Below are 21,560 nucleotides of genomic sequence, written 5' to 3' on the forward strand. Positions count from 1 at the left end.
CACCTCTCCCAGCATTAGGCGCGCATCGGCAACCCATTAGACTATCACAGAATGCTGCGAGAACTGTCCCGCATTCAAGAAGAACAAGTTACTTTCTTACCTGGTAACGTTCTTTCGATGGGATGGTCCGACGACGTATTCCATATCTATGACATGTAATCACCATAGCTGTGCCGCTTCGGAAACTTTTTCGGCGTCTGCGTCCTGCGTCGATGACGTCGATGCGCCGTCGTCGAGGACCTCCTCCGACGTCCGACGTCATCCGATGTGATAAGTAGGACGCACGACGCCCATAGCCTCAGTTGTAGTTTTTTCCCCCAGAACGTGTGACATAAGTCAACTGCCAGTCAGACACAAAGCCTTGCGGAACTTAAGCTGCAATCGCAAAAGAAATTCTGTAGCGGGGAAGGCAGGGCGGGAGCGATATGGAATACGTCGTCGGACCATCCCATCGAAAGAACGTTACCAGGTAAGAAAGTAACTTGTTCTTCGAGGGGATTGGGTCCTCCGACGTATTCCATATCTATGACAGACTCCCAAAGCAGTACCAAAGCAAGGAGGAGGGAAAGAATTTAGAATCAAAATGTAGAATAGCCAATCAAATAGCAGAGCAAAGGACCGCCTTGCCAAAGGCCAGATCCTGTGCTCGGATGGAATCAAGGGAATAGTGACGTACAAATGTATGTACTGAAGCCCTGTGGCTGCATCACAGATGTTGCGAATAGGAAAACCCCTCTGCAGGGCAGTAGACGCAGCCATACCCCTGGTAGAATGGGCCCGCAAGCCAGCCGGTGGGTCCTTACCCGCCAAACGGTAGCACTCCGAGATGGCCAAAATAATCCAGCGAGACAAAGTCTGTTTCGTCACAGCTTGCCCCAAACGCTTTCCAGCGTAACCAATAAAGAGTTGATCATCCACTCTGACCCGGGACATGCGTGAAACATAAAAGCTTAAAGCTCTCCTAGGATCAAGCCTATGGAGCCTCTCCTCTTCCTTACCAGGATGCGGAGGAGGATAGAATGCCGGAAGAACAACCTTCTGGGCCAAATGAAATTCCGTCACTACCTTCGGAAGAAAAGGACGAACTCTAAGGACAACCCTGTCCTTGTGAAATACAGTGAAGGGAGGCTTAACTGAAAGTGCCTGTAACTCACTCACTCTGCGAGCGGAAGTAACCGCAACTAAAAACACAGTTTTCAGAGTTAACAGCCTCAAAGGGCAAGAATGTAAAGGCTCAAACTGAGCACCCATAAGAAACTTAAGAACCAGGTTTAAATCCCAACCGGGCACCAGGAAAGGTGACGGAGGGAACACATTAGTGAGCCCTTTCAGGAACTGTGAAATCAAAGGGATTTTAAAGTAAGAACACTCTTCAGACGAGCGCTTAAAGATGGACAGCGCCGCCAGGTAACCCTTAACGGTACCCAGTTGCAAGCCCCGGTGGGCCAAAGAAAGTAAAAAGGACAGAACCATGGGGATGTCGCATGCAAAAGGATCCACATTCTGAACCCTGCACCAGTCGCAGAACTTACGCCAACGGCAACGGTACAGAGACTTTGTTGCCGGTCTTCGGGCCGAAAGCAACACCTCCATCACGTCCTCAGGGAGGTCCCAATCCTTATACCTCAACCTTTCAGAAGCCAAGCGTGAAGGTTGAGGGATCTGATCTCTGGATGGAGAACCTGACCCCCCTCCCGTGAGAGCAGATCGTCTCGGTAGGGAAGACAACGTGGAGGGCAGATGGATAAGTCGAGAAGGTCCGGGTACCACGTCATCCGAGCCCACGCCGGGGCAATGAGGATCATCCGGGAACTGAACTTCCGTAACCTCCGCAGCACTTGCGGGATGACGGGGACTGGAGGAAACGCGTACAGCAGCGGGAATGACCACTCCACCACAAACGCGTCTCCTAAGGCTCCTTCTGGAGGAAATTCCCACGAGCAAAACCTTTCGCACTTCCGGTTGACACTGGAGGCGAAGAGATCCACTTGAGGGGTCCCCCAAAGGGCGAAGATCTCCAGGAGAATCTCCTGAGCCAACTCCCACTCGTGAGAGATCGCGCTCTGCCTGCTCAGAGCGTCCGTCACGTTTTCGGCTCCGGCCAGATGAACTGCCGAGATCGAAACTTCCTGCTGGATGGCCCAGAACTCGAGCTGCATCGCCTCTGCACAGAGGAAGTGACCCTGCCCCCCCCCCCCCTTTTTGTTGAGGTAGTGCATGGCCACTGTGTTGTCCGTCAGGATCAGGACATTCTTCCCTCGCACAGACGGCAGAAAAGCCTTCAGGGCTAGCCTGACGGCCCTCAGCTCCAACAGATTGATATGGAGTCTGGACTCCGACGGAGACCAACGACCGCTGACTGTCAGCCCGTTGGCATGAGCTCCCCATCCCGTGAGGGATGCCTCCGTCACGATCGTCACCTCCGGCCAGGGAAGCCAAAATGGAGCCCCTTTCATCAAGTTGCCTTCGACGGCCCACCACAGAAGGTCCCGGGCGACCGAGGACGGCACCTGAATCGAGTCCGACATCCTGCCGGAGGACTGCGACCATTGCGTCTTGAGTGCCCACTGCAAAGATCTCATCCGCAGGCGAGCCTCTGGCACCAGAAGAATGCAGGATGCCATGAGGCCGAGCAACCTCAAGAACTCGAACGCTGGGAGCGTCTGGGCATGCTGAAACTTGTGCACCATCTGCTGAATGTGAAGAGCCCTCACCTGGGGAGGAAAACACTGCCCCAGGGAAGTGTCGAGCACTGCTCCGATGTACTGGAGCCGCTGTGTTGGCGTCAAATGGGACTTCTTTAAATTGAGGGAGAAGCCCAGCCTGTGAAGGGAGCGACAGGTGATCGATAGATGATCCAGGACTTGCTCGGGAGAGCTCCCCCTGATCAACCAATCGTCCAGGTAGGGGTAGACGTGAATCCCCCCTTGCCTGAGATGCGCTGCCACCACCACCATGAGCTTGGTGAAAACCCTCGGGGCGGAGGTCAATCCGAACGGCAGGACCCGAAACTGAAAGTGCGAGTCGCCAACCGCGAACCTCAGGTACTTCTTGTGCTTGGGATGGATCGGCACATGGAAGTAAGCATCCTTGAGGTCGAGTGACACCAACCAGTCCTGAAGCTGAAGGGCCTGGAGGACTTGAGAGAGAGTAACCATCTTGAACTTGTCCTTCCTGAGGAGTTTGTTCAAACCGCGCAAGTCCATGATGGGTCTCAATCCCCAGTCTTTCTCCGAAACCAAAAAATAAGGGGAATACCATCCCTTGTTCCTCTCCGCTACAGGCACCAGTTCTATGGCGCCTTTCTCCAGCAGGGCTTGAATTTCCTGCGCAAGGAGCGGATCCGGACTCTGCAAAGAGAGGTTCCCCGGTGGATTGTCGCGAGGCCTGTGCCGAAAAGGAAGACAGTAGCCGTGGGTTATGATCTCCAGAACCCACACATCTGAAGTAATGGCTTGCCACTCTACAAGATGCTGCGCCAGCCTTTCCCCAACCGGCGAACCATGGGACATGGCCTCACGACTGAGTGGGAGCGGCTGCGGCGTTACCTGAGGGAAAAGAGGCAACTGCCCGAGCGGCCTTGGCACCACGGGTACCCTGTCGTCCACCTCTGGTACCCCTGCGTTGGCCTCTTTGACTGCCAGCTCCTCTCGCTTTACTGAAGGAGGAGTAATAGCGAAAGGAACCACCCCTCCACTGCTGTCCCCTAGGACGAAAAGGCGGAGGTTGGCGAACTGCAGCGCCCAACGACTTCGCTGCAGCTTTTGAGGTCTGCAACCTCTCAAGGCTCGCGTCAGCCTTGCTGCCAAAAAGGTGTTCACCATCAAAGGGCATGTTGAGGAGCCGGGACTGCACATCAGGCGCAAACCCCGACTTCCGCAACCACGCAAACCTGCGTATCACGGTGCTCGCCGCCATGGACCTACTGACGCATTCAGCTAAGTCCAAACCCGACTGAACAGACTCACACATGGCATCCTTACCATCCTGGACCATAGCAAGGAAACCATCCCGTTCATCCCCTTCGGGAACATGTTCAGCCGCTAACGCAACACAGTTCCACAGAGTGTGCGTGAAACGTGACAAGGCACAAATGGAGTTGGCCGCCTGAAGCGCCATACCACCAGAAGAAAACACTTTCTTCGCCCAGCCATCAAAACGTTTGTCGTCCCCATCAGGTGGGATGGTAGGGTACGACGCCTGCTTTGCCGGGGCCATGGCCGCCTGCACCACCAAACTCTCCGGAGTGGGGTGCCTGGTCAAGTAGCAGGGGTCGCCACTGGCTGGACGGTATTTTCGCGACAAGGATCTGCCCACCGCCGGGAGACTCTCTGGAGCAGTCCAAGCCGCCGCCACCCTTCTCTGTAAAGCCATATGGAACGGCAGAACCGGGTCAGTTGGGGGACCAACATCAAGGATGTCTGTCAGATCATCCTGCACAAACTCCCCTGGGGGAGCAGACCATCCCAAGTACTCAGAAACCCTAGCCATAAGGCGCCGGTACGAGGAATCAGCATGAGAGCCAGGCTCAGGCCTACAAAACTCCACCTCCGGAGAGGTGTCCAGTCCACTGGCATCATGTAGTGACTGTCTCAACTCGTCAAACTGACTATGGCCCGAGACAATGTCATCCGGAACCTGACTAGGAACCAGGCCATCAGAATCCTCATCCGCCTCTGAAATATAGTCCAGGTGGCGAAAAGAAGGCACTCGAGAGTGCTTGCTCTTAACCAGAGCCTTCCTAGGGGGTCCACCCGTGCCCTGGGGTACCTCCAACACGAAAGGCGTCGGTGGCGTCGAGCGAATCGGCGCCAGCGTCGAGAGAACCGGCATCGGCGCCGAGAGGATCGGCGTGGAAGAAATCGGCGTCGACGTCAGATGCAGCGCCTCCAGAATCGGCGGCGTCGACACAGCCCTCGAGGCCGGAGCCCCGAGCGTGTCCCTCGACGACCTGAGCGTCGACGGCATCGACGACTTCCTCGGAGCCAGAGCCTCGAGAAAGCCTGTCGACGCCCTCGACGCCACAGACGTCGAAGCCTTCTTCGAAGACCTCACAGGTGCACACGGTCTCGAACGCGTCGAGGACCGGGACCTGGAACGGGTACGTCGAGAACGAGTCCCCTTGTCCGAACGGGACCTCTCCCGTGATTCGTGCCGACCACTCCTGCGAGCGGTGTCTCTCGACCTCACACGACCGACCCCACTCGGGGGCGCAGACGGCTGAGTATCCTGCGACTCAAGAATCGCCAACATCTGCTTCCCGAAGGAAGCCCATTCCTCCGGCGTCGCACGGCCCGAGGGGTAAGCGACGTGCCGGGCAGAGCCCTCCGAAGAGGACCTGGAAGACGACCGATGTCGGCGCTTCCGAGAATGCCTCGAAGAGGCAGAGGAGTGGCGAGACCGACTCCTAGAAGGAGACCCACGAGACTTCCGACGATGACACGGAGAGTCACCCCTCGAATCATCCGTCGAAAGCCCCGCAGACTTCGACTTCCGGGGCTTGGACACCCGACCTACCGACAACTTCTTACGTTCGCGTAAGGCTTTGGACGTGAGCGACTGGCAGTCGATACAGTCATCCGTGTCGTGGGCCTCCCCGAGGCACCAGAGGCAGGCGTCGTGCGAGTCCGTCACCGACATCTTGGACCCACACTCCCCGCACTTCTTGAAACCCGGACGCGGGGTCGAAGACGAAGTAGACATCTTCAGAAGGATTTTCACAAACGAACAGGTTCGAAGAACCGAGAAGAACAGAACTCCAAAGAGTCGAGGCGTTTAAACCGAGAAACACGAAGCAACACGTTCGCGGAAAAAACGGAACTGAGGCTATGGGCGTCGTGCGTCCTACTTATCACATCGGATGACGTCGGACGTGGTCCTCGACGACGGCGCATCGACGTCATCGACGCAGGACGCAGACGCCGAAAAAGTTTCAGAAGCAGCACAGCTGTGGTGATTACATGTCACAGATATGGAATACGTCGGAGGACCCAATCCCCTCGAATGGTCCTGTACGGCCCGGATGCATTAAAGCCACAAGTGGCCAGCAAATCGCACAGCATTGAACATGTGCGGTTAACCTTTAATGAACCACATGCCTGTAGCCACGTGTGGCCAACCTTTAAAACCGCATGTTTTTAGCCACGTGCGGCGGGAAAAGACCTGCATGGATAAAGCCATGTGCAGCGAACGTTAGAACCCTGCATGAGTGCAAATAGACGCCTACTTTTGCATGCACAGGCCTCAGACTACCGCATTGCATGAACCCTACCATGGGCGGGGTACCAGTCATAGCTGCATGTACTTTTGTGAGCCACGCAGAGCATATCTAGCAATAAATAAAGCAAGCTCTATTTGCAGCGTTTGAGCTGCTCCAGTTACCGGACCTGAGAGTGCGCAGGAAGGAGGCCAGCTCTCACAACCAGAGGTAAGTGCCTTACTGGTTAACTTGTGTTATATGTTTGTTGGAGACTGTATGCATGATCATGTTGTACAGTTAACTTTACTGCATGTCCCCCCTACCCATCCACTACCTCTTCCTAACCCTCCTTCCGGTTACCCTCATCACCCATACCTATCCAACCAATGTATCTCCAACCCTACTTCCCTACTGGGGTAGCGGAGGCCTTTGTTGGGGTGGTTGGTTTGTGCCACTCCTGCGCATGGAAGCTTGGAGCCCGACAGCGGGATGTTGGGGGTCCCAACAACCTACCAAAAATCAAGGGGGATTCAGGAGAGGGGGGGCAAAACCGTGCAGGAAACTGAAGTAAAACTGCCCGAACAATGGCCCTAGGGTGGAAGGACTGGCCCCAGAAGATGCAGACCAGTAGGAGGAAGAGGACAAATTGGGAAGGACACCTAAACCTAAGCCATAAACCCAAACCAGAGAGATCCCCAGGACACTGCATCCATCCATCCAGCCAGCATGGCCTGAAGGCGGCCTAAAAATGTAGCAAGAGCAGGCAACCAGAATTGGTCTTCTAAAAAAAGAAATCCAAAGGGCACCAAGCTCAGGAACAGGGTTTCGCCCAATAACTCCAATCCATCACAAAGAAAGACATCTACCACCCTGCCATGTCCATTCAGTTATTTAAAAACAGAGATTCTGGCAGGCAACCTGTCACGTGTGCCTCCAAAACTACAAAACACCCTGGCCCTACCCCCAGAGGAAGTGTGGTGGCCAGCAAAGAGCCTGCAACTGGTCTAACTCAGTCCAAGCCACTTATAAGTCGACCATCTTACGCTGACAAAGAGCCCATGCAGGCACAAAGCCCCTAAAACAAAATGGCCAAGAGTAGGACTTCATTAACGCTTTCAACAATGGTGAAGCCAAAACTAAATAAAATAAATAGGGATGTAGTGGCAAGGTTCTTCAACAGAAGTACCTCTGATCACCAAAATAAATTAGCAACCCCAAAAAAGGTTTGGGGATCCAATAAACGGACTGCCGAACCCAAAAATGTAATTCTGCCTTAACACCTACGTTGGTAGGTCTACTTTGCAAATAATATCCATAATTATTCCATCAAATAAATATCTCAGTATTCGTGTGAAAAAGAAGGGATAAACAAAGAATGCCCCATTTAACCATCTTGGTCCATACGATCAACAGAATCAAAAGGCAGCTGTGTCACCAAAACAAGCCATGTATAAGGAAGAGGCATTTGTAATAATTAGCTTGCGCTTTAATTCGTTTAAGACAACGCCACCCATGTCAGTCCAAATACGCTTTCCAAACTCTGCACATGCTTTCAAAGTGAAATCTGCAAAAATCTTCTATAAATAATATTTGTATCAGTCAGCTTGCCTTTTTCATATACGCAGATGACCAAGGAGTAGGTCCAGGTAGAGGGGGAAAAAAAATAAGTCAGCCCGGATAACATTCTTGAAGAACATGCAAGTTATCAGGCCACATTTCAGACTCTGCTTTAAAAACGGCGTTAGTCATCTCCTCGGGCCGTGTTCTGGAATGTTTCCCCTTGTTAATAAAACTTAACAAAAAGGTGCTGATCAGCCTGCGACTAACTATGCTATTCCTCAATGCTAGAGAGAAAATTGAACTGCGCAAGCCACTTCTCTAAGTAACAGGATCTGTGAAGGACAGTGAATGTAACCAAATCGGATTCCCTCAACAATTTCGAAAATGTCTTACAATCATTTGAGGAAATAATCGCCTAATCTGAGGGAGATGCTGCAAGTTATCAAATAATGTATGATTTTGTAACCCGTTTTTAGAACGTTGCTTTGTCATCCAATAGAGCTTCCTATCAATTTGAATACTACGAAGCTCCTTTTTTCCCACCCACTGTTATATAAGCCTAACAAGCTATCCGAACTGTCGATTCAATGAACTGAAGCTTAAAAAGCCACTTGAAAAGATGAAGTACATTTGTTAATGATTTAACGTAAATAAAAAATGTTTTATTTCGGGGGAGGAAACAGTCCATTGGTCCCAATTGCTGAACGACCTTGCAAAGGATAATGACCTGTGCCCATCGTGAAGTAACATATGCGGAGGAGAAGCCGCGACAGGGGAGGGGGGAGCTCAGAGATGGGGGTAGCAGATGGATTGGCCCTAATCTCACAGAAATGTGAACATTTGTGCTGGACTGCTGTGACCAATGGAGGAAGGAGGACTTTGACGAGATTCGGGGAGGACGGGTGGGAAGAGGCTGTATTGTTGGTTAAGTTTTGTTAATTTGTGAGAGGGACCGATTTTTGAGGTTGGGGAGGGTGGAGGGACAGTTGTGGAATTGTTCTAATAAAATGCCAATAAAGAGTTAAAAAAATGTTTTATTTTAAAAAGCATGTGGACAACCAATCTAAATTATGGGAAGTAAAATGCCTCCAAACTTGACCTGGATTACTCATCCAACTTCAAACAGCATCAATAGTTTTCTGAGACCATAAACGAGAATAAACATAGTAATCGCTAAGTACTACCACGCCTGCTTGTCTATCTAATTCAGTCTCAACATTAGTGAAAAAGCTGTATTGAAGAAGGCATAACTGAATTGTGTAACTAAAAGACCTTGAAAGTAAACAAACTCAGGAAATAAAAAAAATATATAAAAAATAAATAAAAAAGGTACAGTACAAAGCTTCAAATATGGATCCTAAACTCAATGCAGAACTCCTGGAATGCCTCCATTCGTGTGACCATTTAACATTAGGAGACTCAGTACTGGTAACCATTCTCACCATGCTTCACCATTAGCCATACGGTTAGATTGCATCAACTTAGCCCGGGAGTTGTCAGCAAATATAAATGGTCAATAGTACTGTCTTAAGACAGAGCAGACATCAATTAAATCTGCAGCCAAAATAAAAAAAGGAAAGTGGGTATATTCCTGTCAAAATGGACCTCAGTGAACTTGTTATAATGGTAAGAGGCTCTATACATTACTAAGAAGCAAAGACTTGCTGAAAGCAGGTTAAAGAGAATCGCTACAATTAGTCTTCATCTCTTAGGTTAATTGATAGAGTTTTTAAAAGCAACTAGTAGTTCCCCGCCTACTACCTACTTTTCGGTGTGGGGGCTTACTAGCCTGGAGGATAAACTCAGCCATTTGTATCTTCCCGCAATCGATATCTTGCAAACTCCTTAGATCATGTATCTAAGTATTTTAAACTAATTTATTTGCCAGTAATCTATTAAATCCTCACCAATTCCATGACGCTTGCTTCTAGAACTTCTACTTTGCATCAGATTCTGCTTTACATTGGTGACAGCGAGACCTCCACTCTGCAAGCACGCATTCAAAACGGACCACTCATTTGCGTACATTGACAGATCGGTTTCAAGCAACCACTACATCACACAACAGAAGACCTCATTTTTACATCATGATGGTCACACAGATGTGGGTGACCTCTCGAATAAATCTACTAGAGGCCTTGAAGAAAAAATAAAAAAATAAAAAAGGAGAATATCAGATAGCGTACTCACCAGCTAAATGGTCAATAGCCAGAAAGTCCGTCCTGTTAGTTGCCTTTTTGCGTCAGCCTGCCAGCTTCTTCTTTTCCAAGAGGCACAGAATGAGGAAGGAGAAAAGAAAAAAAAATATGGTCAGACTCGCGTTACTATGACACAGCTTACCACTGAGCACATTGCATTCCAACAGTCGTCATGGGAAGCTGCAGCACCACATTGTAATGGAAAAGTACTCGATTGAATGGGACCGACTGAAAATGTCAAAACAGGCTTTTCTGTATTACAGTGTAGCTCCACAACTGTGCGACGTCAGGCTATGTTCGAACATGACAATGACATGCTTGGTTCAAATGTACTATATTCCAACCGAGAAAGTCATACCACCTCTTCTGTAATACCAATACATAACTCAAGACCTTGAAGCGCAAAGCAATTCCAGAACCAGCTTGGCTAGAACGCATGCAAATAGTGCAGAAAAAGTGTAAGGTCGAGGTCCAAAGATACAAGGCTTTTTTTGCCATGCTGTCGATAGCAACAGATTGGGTACATTATGAAAGTATACACTGTTTAGACAGCGTTTTCAACGCTAGAGGTTTAACATTTCGCAAGTTAATAAGCATATGCTTGTAATTTCACACGCTTAAACACATGGAATATTGCTTACACATTATTAGTAATGGCTGAAATCAAACATTGGTCGGATTGGAGGACAGTGCGTGCATGGGGGCCTAACAGCGAGTATTCCTTTCTTGTATGCCACTTTTGTCTATATACAGAGCAGTGAACAATGTCCTCTGCATACGATTATAGCTGTACTTATAGTTTACCATCTCACCTCCTCTTACACCACACAACCAACAAGGATTTATGAGAATAGCTTCTTTGGAACGGGATCGGAAACAGGTTTGTGAACAGCATGGGCAAACATCACTTGAAGGCGCCAAGATACCAAAGGCTTCACATATTGAAATTGATACAAGCGCACACCTAGAAATGTTTGTGGCAAAGACGACACGGTTTGGCCGGGAAAAAATACAAATCTGAAAATCGCAGGCAATAGCATTTAATGTGCATTTTCATAACCCAGTGGAATAGACCACTTGGGTTTGCGGATATCAGTAGGACAGGGTTTTAACAGCAGTAAGTTTGCTGTGCAATTAATCTAGGGCCTTGGTCATGCTGTAAAATAACTGGATATAGAAAACATGCAATATTTGAACCAGTTGCAGGGCACGACCTTCTGATTATCAATGAACCTGTTACCTCCCACCAACGAATATATTTTTTTTTTCACCGTAAGGATCGCAGTCTACGCGATATTCAGTGAACAGTTATTTTCCAACAGGTAACTATAAGTAGCACTTAGAACTGCAATTGGACTATGTCAGCTGTCTGTTAACATAAAACCCTTAGCAAAGGCCAGGAAACCTAAATGCTTTCGATTAGTTTTTGGCAGAAAGGATCAGACTTTCACTCAGACTAAGTAAAACCGGTCCTAGTTGCTTTTTACTGCGTTACCCTCCCTTCCATTTCCAGTCTCACTAGCATGGAAGTATCACTATGCAAAAGCATGATCGTTTACAGAAGACCAACCAGCAAACACCAAAGCCACAGTTTGTTCCACAAGCAGTTCCTGTCAAAGGCAGCATGAATATCAACAAATGTAATGTGAAGGCTTTCATTTCCATTCATCATCACCTGACCTTTAAATATTTTCACAATTAGACAGCTTAAAGTAGTTTCCATGCCCTTCCCAAAACTGGTTTTAAAGATTGAGCCTTCACCCAAACCTCCAAGTATTGCTGAACTATACCGGCGAAGACTTCTTTTTTCTTCAGGAGATCAGCTGCGCAAGGAGCACGAATCTGGCAAAGAAAAATAATTAAAGCCATTTGCACCCCGGATGAACCCAGGCATGCAAATGGATTTCATACCCGCTCAGGAGGGCAGATATGGGTACAAGGGGACCTGTTTGAAGATGGGGAAACTAATGTCTTCTGACCAATGGAGAGAAGTATATGGGATCCTGGAAGGGCCGCTTCCTGTTGTATGCAAAGGTGGTTACTGTTGTATGCAAAGGTGGTTAAAAGATTAGCCATCATCCCATTAGGAGGGGAAGGGGCAGGGGGGAGGAGCAAAAGGGAAAGTCTTGAGGCTCTATAAAACATTGCAAGGGGTGCAAATCCAGACATAATTTGTAATAAAAGAACAATGGGAAGGGGATATTTGTTCTCAGATCTAGGAGGAGGAATGGGTTAAAGTGCGGGAACAGGTAGAGAAGTTATCCCAGTAATGCAAGAAATCGCACTCATCCATTTCAATATATTGCATAGGGTGTAGGACTCCAGCAAAGCTGCATACCATGAGGGCATGCATAACTCATGACCGACCGAGATGCAGGACTGGTCCAGCAGGATTCTGGCATATGGTGTGGGGTCGTCAGATTATAGTGATTTACTGGGAGGAATGATTAAATGGGAGGAGGGGTTTATTAGTAGGTGGTTGCACTCAGATTACCGGTGTCCTCTACAGGTGTGCTTGTGCAGGGAAATTCCAGGGAAGAAAATACAAAACCAGCAAGAGAAAACGCGCAATTTAGGTTAATCCTGCCAAATAGACAGATGGCAATTTCCTGGAAATCTCCAAAGGGGGCACCGGCGAGACAATGCGGCAAGATGCAACTAGATGGGGGTCTGGCCGAAGTGGCGATTCCGAAGAAAAATAAGAGATCCTGCCTCAAGAGGGTGGAGTTGGATTGGGGTCAAGTCCTAAATAAGTTGGTCTCTTCCCCCGGAATGGTAAATGGAGAGATGTAGTAGGGATGTCTTGGATGGAGCGAAAAATGGTGGGGTGGGGATAATGTGCAGGAGAGCCATGGGGACTATGGGTTTATAATAGGGTGTATGGGAGAAGGATAAATGGAAGAGTTAATTGTTGTAAATTGACGATTTGGAAGGTATTGCTGAACTGAGATGGCTTTTTTTGAAAACATTTTATTTTCTTTATTTTTTTTATTTTAGGCACGTCTCTCTTTCTATTGTCATTTAAAATGTGGAGCCCCCAGCATTCCATCAACCTCATTAAAGCACCTGCTCTAATAACCTTGTGATCATCCAACTCCATAAAAAAGCCATTCATAACACCAGAGGTACAATTCAGGTCACCTGCTATCAACACATGATCCAACAAGGTTTAGTCTTACCACCTGACCAGCAAGTCTTCCAGTTTCTCGAACACCTCCTTGCCAACTCTCAGTCACTGCCCTTGAAAACTGACACCAAGAATTGCTTCAGTAACAGTCTACAGTTCTTTGATGTTAAAAACCCGATTTTTAGCTATACCCATTATGAGCCTACCTTAGGGGCGACTCATTTGGCCGGTTTGAGGGACGAGTATGCATCCAATATGGGTTTGGTGGACAGCTACACTTCTAACAAAAATATAATGCACCAAATTTGGATGGGCACTGTTGGCAAGGAAACCGTTGTGACCCTGAGAATTCCAACTTAATATTCCATTAAAGTTCCATATGTTCGGGCAATTCGCCTGTGGTATGCAATAATGAGTTGGCTAACCAACTCCAATCTGCCGAGTCTGAGGGGGCCAACGAGTCCCAGGACCACTGGATTCGTCATGTGCCTTCACACTACACAAAAGAGGTCCAAGGTTTTAATTGGAGAGGTCACCTGTCCGGGACCCCTAAACTTGTTTTTTCCAAGTTCCTTTTCTACATTCTTTACACTTATTTTTGTGGCGACAGGGACTTCTACTGAAGCCCCACTGCTACACTTTTGCAAGTGTTGTCCTAGAATAGCCCATATTGCTTCCAATGACAGGGGTGCCTTTTGAAGCACCGAGCTTCAACCCAGGGCGATTATATCCCCAGACAATGGTGCTATGGAGTAAGCTGATAAGCAAAAGATGATCAACTCTTACAGCAAACAACCCAAGAAAGCCAGAGTACACAACAATCAAAAGAACTGCCTCTTACAAAAAGGGCAGAAAGTGTTGGTATAACAGTACAGTACAAAAGAGATTAAAAAAAAAAAACAAGATTGTAATTTAATCAAGTGAGCAAGTCACACTAAAACGAAAATCACCAAGCAATCATTCAGAAACGCAAAATATTGTGAACACACACGCTAACTCTTAAATATTCAAGATGTATATACAAAAACTTGATATGATCACATTAGAATCTTAACATAGCAAAACTACAGCAAATATTTGCGCGGCTAGCAGCCATGCTGCAAGGACACATTTCCTTCGACTCCTGAAGATCCGAAATGATACTGCCTGAAATGCCGGCATTGAGGCGCGAGGTTGCCCATCAGCACAACTATGGATGCATGAAGCAGGCTGAAGAGTTGTATGCAATGTGAAAGCTGAAGGAGAGCGGATTGCAGAGTACGGGCGCAAGCAGTTTGGGACCTAGCCTCAGGTGATGAAAATAAGATGGCGGACACACGGCTGGAGGCGGCGCACATATAGAACAAATCAGCAAAGAAGATAATCGGCACGGCAGGCGGTGATCCCGAGAACTTAGCTGCCCCCCACCATAATACTAATAATGCTAAGGTCCAGGTCCACCCGCCTGTCGGATTTGAGGAGTGGGGACATGGGGACATGGGGACGATATACATCGGGCCGTGGGGGCTACGCAGCTTGAGGAGCAGAGGGTGCACTGATATTTGGCCGATCCCGCAGTTGGTGGCGCGCCGGGCAACTGTGCTCCCAACAGCTTGGTGTGTGCATGTTGCCGTGGGCCGGAGGGCGTACCGCCCGGCGGAACAGTAGCATGATCGTACTCAACCCCGTGGTCGGGGAGAGCGCCAAGGTACACAGAGGTACGGGGAGGAGCAACACCAAGAGAATACGAATTTGTGGACAATATAGGGCGGACCATGATGGGGGACTGCCGTAGAGCGGGGGTGGAAACAGGCCTGTATTCACACGGGATAACAGCTGCGGTCCCAGAAGGAAATATACACTGAAGCATACAGCACAGAGGTACGGTGCACATACAGGCATGCATGTCCTGGGAGAGGCCTCAGTGAGCACATGTCGGAACGGTGAACGAAGCCGAGAATGAACAAGAGCCCGCTCGGTGGACCAGCTAGGGAGCGATTGGAAGACTGACGGCGGCACTCCAACGATACCACATAACGACGGTGAGTGCAGCAGATGGCCATGGACCAGGAGACAGGCTGTCCTGCAGACCAACAGGGTGGGAACAGAAGACCAGGCTGGCTAAGTGTAATCAGGGGGGCACAGAGGAACAGTAGGAGGTAGCCAATGCCTGGAGCACTGCATCTCCCCCCCGGCACCCTCAGCCCTCCCCTGCTGCAGTACCATGTGCACTAGATACGTGCACTAAAGACAGGAATAGACTACGGCTAGCTGATATTGGGAGACAAAGGCAGTGGCTATACCTTGGTCAGCATGGTACACTGCCCCTGTGGTAATTAAGTGATAAACCGCAAGGGCGCACAGCAGTGTAAACCACATCCCTGCAGGCAAAACCCAGAGGCAGGGTATGGAGGAACACAGGCTAAAAACAAATCACGGCCCACCAATTATCAGAGGAATGCGCGGAGAGCTCAAAGGTGGCATACAAGGACATGAGATAACTCACCCGCACAGGTGAGATACACTACAAAGTAAATTGCCAGCTGTGTGACGCAGAGGCTCAGCAGGGTGTGAAGAGCCTTTGGCAAGGTGTGTGGCCTAACACACGATAGCGGAAAACAAAGATTCCAGGAGTGTGGGAATTTCGAGCTGCAGCACCAGCAAAAGCCTGGGGGCCTTCTGCCAGCTCACAACAGCCAATGAGAGACCCCGCAAGAAGACGGAAACCACTCTTCCCAATAGAGAGAAGCACGATCGGGGAAGTGCCGGCGGTACATCAACGGCCTGTGTCGGACTGCATTAGACATTGTTACGTAAGCAACACACAAAGGGGCCATTACCCCACTCCTCCAAATGAAGTATTAGACCAGGCATCAAAAGCAAGAGGGTGTACACAGACTATTGGTCCCACAGGGTGTGTAGCATCGAATACAACAGCATAACACTAAGGGCACCCCCCATCGAATTACAGCGAGCAAGTTGTGGTAGGCGAACAACGAGTGCAGAACCATACGGTGACGGATACTGGGTTAACCAACCATGACGGCCAAGTTACAAAAGAACAAAGCTTAACAACCCAAACTAGACAGTTTTACTAAAGCTACAAGCTCGACAAATAATGCTATGCCGATGACCCCAGCTTCACAAAGAGAACAAACCCAAATTAAAGGAGACCAGCAGGTCCTGGATGCCATCACAGCCTTGAAAGTAGCACTAGAAACCAAAATGGATGCTATCAGTCTGGATGTGAACCTCCTGAGGCAAGATGTCCGGTCACTAGCGGAGCACACGAAAAAGAAGTTGGTGAACACTGCAGTTCTTAAGGACACCTCGTGTGACGTGTCAATATTGCAGCGAAAAGTGCAGAATCTGGAGGGCAGAGTGGAGGATGCGGCAGGAAGAGCTAGACGCAACCATGTCAGAATTACTGGGCTCCCGGAAGGGGGTGAAGGTACGAACCTCACTAACTTTATAGACACTATGCAGTTACAAGAAATCAGCCCGGGCACCCTTAGCAAGGGCTTCACAGTAAAAAGGGCACATAGATCCTTGAGGAGAAAATGACCGGGAGCCCCACCACGGCCCATTATAGCCCATATTTTAAATTACAAAGAGAGAACACTTCCGTAAAGGCCGGCAACTGTCATTGCATACCCGGACTACACTCTTCAGGTGCCAAAACAGCTCATGCATTTCCCATCATTTAAAAGGAGGCTATGGTTGGCGAACTTCAAGTACATGTTGTACCCAGCATGGCTTCAAGTTCTAAGCAGAGGCAGGACCATCTTTGATAACCCTGATGATGCACACAAATGGATGGACGCAGAAAACATGCCACCTGGTGGGGTCAAACACACGACGGTTGAAGGAAACTCAAGTTGAAAACCTAAGGAGGACCAGGGCAGAGGTTGCCAGACGTAGCAGACAACTGGGGGCAAGAAGCGACCTTTTTGTAGGAATTTCAGGCACCAAATCACTTTGCAGACAGCAGGAGCCAGCAGAGCAGTTCCCATCCAGGAACGCGCTGCGGGGGGAGTGTACTTAAGAGTGGATTTGTTTACGGATACTAGCGGATGAGTATCTGCCTTCTGCACCCCACTTCCAGGACAAGCAGCTGGGATGGGGGTGATAAGCAGGGATGCCCGAGTACCAGGCATTGAGCTGACCAATTATTGGGGAGGGATATGGGAGTTGGGGTAGACTATTGATCCACATGAGAAATTAATACATACAACAGACTGTTGAGATATGCAGAAATGCCAGTTTATGATGGCGAACTTAGAATAGCCTTGTGGGATGTTAGAGGGCTGAACAGCTATATTAAACGGAATAGGATAATTACTTATTTGCAGTGTCAAAGGATTGACATTGCACTCCTTCAGGAGATGCATCTCACGAGATAACAATTTATTGTAATGGCTCGGAAATGGGCAGGCACAACGGTAGGCTCATCATATTCTGTGTATGCAAGAGGGGTCCGGAATATGGGTAACGCCGTCTGTGCCATTCAAGGTCCTCAAGACCTTCACAGATGATGGGAGGATGATCATAATACAAGGAGTGATGGAACAAATAACTCTGTATTATCTATCAATACATATGCACCAAATAATGGAAAAACGGGCTACTCTCGTTAGCTGTGCTTGAAGATTGCGCATAGTATGGGGTGGGGATTTTAATTGCACATTGAACCCTCAATTTAACAGATTATATGTTAAATCAGTACACCCGAGTCCTTCAGCTAAGGCTCCGAATACCCTGCTGCAAGCATTTAATCTGTCAGCCATATGGAGGGCAATGCATCCGCAGGCCCGGGAATATTCCCATTACACTGGCCACAATGACCTATATACTAGATTAGACTATCTTCATGGGGGAGGAAACGCTAGGGGAATTCAAAATGGCTGAATATAAAGTACGAGTGCTATCAGATCATGCCCCCTAGTAGTTGCGTGGCAGAGTTGCCCCCTTCACCCAGGGCATGTATCCCGACCTGGAGGCTTAGGAGCAAATCCCTAAGAGATCTGATGTTCCGGGAAAACATAATAAGGGGTGAAGGAGTATTTTAGAAACACAGAGTGTTCAATCAGCTGGCACGCTATAGGAAGCCTTTAAGGTCGTGATTAGAGGGCCAGCAATATCTAAAACGAAGGGCATGCAAGCCACAATAAAAAAAAGGGACCTACACAAGGCAGAAATCTAATTAGCAGGCATGGATCTCACAGGGCTCAAGAGGTCCCCTGCCTGTGGCGGGAGTGTTTAGATCATTGGGAAAGGTTGGGTACGCCGAGTTACAAGAAATACACTGAGCGACAACGTGCAGGAGACAAGCCGGGGCGCTTGTTGGCCCGGCTGTACAAAAAGTGAGGATAAAAGAGGAATGATACGGGATAGAAGGGGAAAAGGGGAGGTCTTTAGGACGCAAGAAGGCATAAATAAGCGCGTCTAAGAGTATTACAAGGTATTATATGCAGAGATGTCAGACACGCAGATAGCAGACATGGACGATGCCCTCGCGCAGATAGAACTCCCCAAGCTAGATTCATAAGAAGCAAGTACGCTGGAAGCTCCCATAACCATAGAGGATCTTAAGTCAACAATCAGAGGGTTGCAGAACAGCAAGGCTCCTGGGGCTGATGGGTTACCTAGTGAATTATACAAAGAGTTCATGTTGGCTGTGCTATCCCCAAAGCGAACGCTGCTAAAAGAAGTGCTTGAGACAGGCATGCTACCAATGTCATTACGAGAGTCTGTCCAGTTATTGAAGCTGCACAAGCCGGACACCGACTGTGGATCATACAGAACCCAGTCATACCAGGACAGCAAATTATTGCCAGCGCTGCTAACAGGCTCAAACCACTGTTATCCACGCTTATACATCCAGATCAATCAAAGTACGTCCTAGACAGGAATATTACATGTAACTTCAGGAGGCTGCACCACATCATTGTCATACCCATAATAGTATGCACCCTGCTCGATGCGGGCAAAGCATTGGCTCGGTTACATGGTCACGGCTGCTGGCGGTTCTGAAGAGTTTTGGCATGGGGCCCACATACATCCAATGGGTACGGCTACTGTATAGCAGCCCAATGGCAAGGGTCAAGACTGGTACCCACATCTCAGACCAAATGGCAGTTGGCACTAGGCAGGGTTGCCCATGCTCTTCTGTTATTTATTCTGGCGTTGGAGCCATAAGCGATATATCTCAGGAAGGAATACAATGTGGCTTTCATACCGGTAAGGGGGGTGAATAATTTGATATCCTTAAACACTGATATGCTATTATATTTACAGCACCCAGAAACCAACCTACAATATATTTTAGATGTGCTCAAGCGCTATGCAGCTCTATAAGCAATTCCGATCAATTAACAGAAATCGTGCTAGTTTCCCCGTAGTGGGATACACAGGGATACCCGAGCACACCGCCAGTGCTACCGATCAAATGGAAAAGGAGGTCATTCAGATATCTGCGAGTGGATATCTACCATGACCAGATGACAGAACACACTGATAGCAGTTGATCAAATAGAGAAGTCTATGACTTTCTGGGCTAGATTTCCGGCATCATTGATGGGGTGCTCCAGAGGCTTCTGCACTACTTCACTAACATCCCATACAATATACACAAAAGCTTTTTTACGAGACTCGACAGAATATGCTGCAGCTTCCTATGGCATACTTTGCGGTGCCGGATGGCACTGGTGAAATTGCAAAGGACATTGGATAAAGGCGGTATTAAGGTGCCCAACTTTGAGGCATTCTTTGTTGCAAATGCAACAAACTGGCTGTCGGATGAGCAGACTCAAGACTCACTGCTACTGCAGCCAGCGTGTAATCCGTTGTACTTGAGGGAGGAAATATGAAAGGAAACACTGCGGGTCCCTAAACCCCCACTGCCGCCAACACTAGGTACGATGACGTGGCACAAGATACACTCTTTAGACTAAGTGTCAGGATGTATTGGGAGCCCACGGGGGTAAGGACGGTGGGAGACTTAAGGGAAGGCAAGCCGATTGACTTCAGGGTACTCGTAGCGGAAACAGGTAAACACGTGGGACAACAGACTACATGCTTCGCTCCTCGCCAAGCTGAGGTAATGTAGAAATGGACAGTAACAGATGGGGACCCTCAAGAAGATGAAAGGATAGAAACACTATCTCGGATGGGGGGACACGCAGTGTCAAGAATACAAGAGGCGTTAGTGTCAGGGTGGGGGGTGGGGGGACGCTTGAGCAGGCTAGGCATAGCTGGGAAAAGGATTTGCAGGAGCAAGTGACAGATGCTGCATGGGGTAGCGCATTAGCTCATCACAAAAAAGTGTCCAGAAATGCAAAGTGCAAAAACAAGGGGGGGGAGGGAGGTCCTGCCCTTGGGTCAGGCATTTCTGTGCTGGACTGCCCTTGGTCAGGACAAACACCGATATGTAGTGGACATTTTTCTTCTGAGAAAGGATGGTGAGCTTAAGATTCTGGTTGAGACTCCAAACCAGGATATAGACCGGTAGTAGAGAAACTCCCAGACCCCCTTGTTTTTGTATATTAAGTAGCTTTGGGGTTTCACCCTAAATTACTAGGGTAATCCAGACATGGAACCCTTGCTCACTGTTCAAGAGGCACAGCTCCACCTCACTGACGAGGCCCAACCAGGACGAAACATGTGTCTGGGGTGGCTGTTGGTACTCTTGTTCAGAAGAGAATTGCCAGGCATTTCAGTGCTGACTGCCCTAGGGCAGGACTAATATGTAGTGGATATATTTCTCTTCTGTAAAAGAATGGCGAGCTAAAGACTCTGGTTGAGTCTCTAAGCCGGGATATAGGCCGGTAGTAGAGAAACTCCCAGAACACCCCCTTGTTTTTGCAGAAATGCAAAGTTCCAGCTGATTCAGTTGTATGTAAAAGCACAGAGCATACCCAACACCAAAGAAGATCTCTAAATTTAGCAACGCGATAGTACAATCATGCCCAAAATGTGGATTGCCCAACGCGAACCTGGTACACATGTTCTGGGCTTGTAGTGAGGTCAGACAATATTGGGAAGAGATTGCCCAGGCCTTAATCAAGGCAGGTATAACAGTAGAGGTTGGATCCCCACAGCTTGTATGCTCTGCATTTTTGCACGACCGAAGCAGGCCAGACATGTCAGTAAATTGAAGGATCTGGCATATATTCTAGTGAAGTATATTGGTGGAAAGCGCATAGGGGGCAGAGGTACACCAGTGGTGGCAGGACCTCGAAAAATGGGTGCAGGCGGAAACCTCAGTGTGGCAAGAGGCGGTACGTCGGGGCCAGGTAGAACAGAATGGAATGTGCATTTGGAATCATGAAATTATATGGTGCAGGAATTGTTGGCTGTGGTCCTCACTAACTCTCATAAGGGAATAAATGCTCGATCACAGGCGGCAGATTAGCATTAAAATGAGGTATAGTATAGTTTGTGGTGGCATAACAGAATACAGGTGGAATAGTCTGGGGAACAGGTGGGGCAAGTTGGG

At 48.6% G+C, this 21,560-nt stretch overlaps 1 protein-coding gene across 2 annotated transcripts in view; it reads right to left on the reverse strand.

The window, feature by feature from the left end:
- HDLBP (high density lipoprotein binding protein) overlaps positions 1-21,560 on the reverse strand; it is an 829,415-nt gene that overhangs the window by 746,044 nt on the left and 61,811 nt on the right. Inside the window, exon 2 of one of the 2 annotated variants that reach the window (XM_069618106.1) lies at positions 9,950-10,019. The gene's annotated coding sequence lies outside the window, so the exon portion shown is untranslated. The remainder of the gene's footprint in view (positions 1-9,949; positions 10,020-21,560) is intronic. The other variant, XM_069618107.1, reaches the window with a different exon arrangement.

Source organism: Ambystoma mexicanum, chromosome 10 (genome assembly GCF_040938575.1).
Source record: "Ambystoma mexicanum isolate Mex_15411 chromosome 10, UKY_AmexF1_1, whole genome shotgun sequence".
Lineage (NCBI taxonomy): Eukaryota > Metazoa > Chordata > Amphibia > Caudata > Ambystomatidae > Ambystoma > Ambystoma mexicanum.